We start from the raw sequence: 1,575 nt of genomic DNA, 5'->3' as shown, positions 1-1,575 counted from the left end.
CCAAAAAGTTTTCTTTATAGTTTTGTTATGAAATGCAGTTACAATTTTTTTAGAGTTTTTTTGGAACCGTTTTGATACAGTGGAAATTCTACAAATTTGAGTTGATTTGGTTTTATACAAATTTGTTACTGAAAATGAACAAGATTATGCCAAAAATTATGATGTCCGTGGACGAGCTAATTTTTGGAACAAATATGTGCCGAAATTTTTTACCGTGTACACTGAGGCCTTTAGATCATCATATAGACGCCTTGTAAAATTTCTTTACTTAGTCTTTTACAGATTAAAATGTTATAGTCTAGATATTCTCAAATACCATCCTGAGTCCATTTGGGCTTTAAGACCCAGCTATAACTCCAAGCTATAACTTTTAGGATAGATTTATTAAAAGAAAATCAAAATTTTGGAGGTGTTTTTAATGGCCGAATGGGCATGGGGCTAAATGTGACACTGCTAATTTGTAATCGCCTATCGAGATAGTTATATCTGAAAACCGTTTTCGATATCTCTTTTCATTTTCTCTCCAAAAACTGATAGGTGGGATGGCTACGGAATCCTTTCGTTCAGTAATAACTTTCTCGATCTGAGAGCTTACTCCGGTTCAGGTATTTTCTTTACTGATTTGAAGGTAAATCAAATAGAACTTACCTAAAAATCCGTTGGAATTTCGAACGTTTAAATCGATGAGTTACACAAAAGTGAGCAAGTTCATCAAAAGGGCATTTATTTTAATGAAATTGTAATTGAAACGTTCTGCCATTGAAATTTCACAAAACTATACAAAAATCACTTTTTGCAGCAAATGAGCAGTGTCAAAAATACCAAAATTCGAAATAGCACAACAATCAGCGCTAAATCGGCGAGTACGTGAACTTGTAATTTGGGCTTCTAGTAGATTTTCGAATTTCGAATAGGTTTGGCTTGGTTTTTGAAGTGGATCTGTCTCTTTGAAAGATTATTACTGACCGGAGCCAGTCTTTTTTTTGTTACAATTCCATTAAAAATAATTGTTTGCACAAAAGCAAGGTATTCGAAATGAAATAAAACTGAATTTATATATGGAAATTCTGAGAATTACTAACATTAAGTGCTCAAACATACATTTTCTCCTTGTTGAAGGTAATAGAAAATAAATTTATTGCAGCACGATATACCCGCGAAGTCTCTTTGTTCGAGTAATTGAACAAACCATCTCAAAAATACAATTTGTTTGTTTTTCAGGAAAAAAAAACGCACGAAAGCTTTCAAATGAAAACTCCCTGCACATGAACTTCTTTGTACACAAAGAATTTATGATGAAAATGTGTTCAGGCAACTTTAAAATACTTTTTTTCTCTTTTGTATAGATATTTCATCAAAGCGTATACTTAAAATATTTTCTTGGCATGGTTATTTTAATAAAGAGAGTTTTAGCGAAATTAAATTTAAAAGTATGCCGTAGAATTCTTTCGAAGCTTTCCAACTCTGGGTCAAGCTGCCGGTGAACTATTTAAGTAATTTTTTTAATTAATATAACGTTAACACTGCAAGGACATGAAAAACAGAATAGAATTCTTTTGGTGATAGTGTACTGCA

The sequence above is a fragment of the Phlebotomus papatasi genome, chromosome 2 (genome assembly GCF_024763615.1).
Source record: "Phlebotomus papatasi isolate M1 chromosome 2, Ppap_2.1, whole genome shotgun sequence".
Lineage (NCBI taxonomy): Eukaryota > Metazoa > Arthropoda > Insecta > Diptera > Psychodidae > Phlebotomus > Phlebotomus papatasi.
This window is presented reverse-complemented; position numbering follows the sequence as displayed.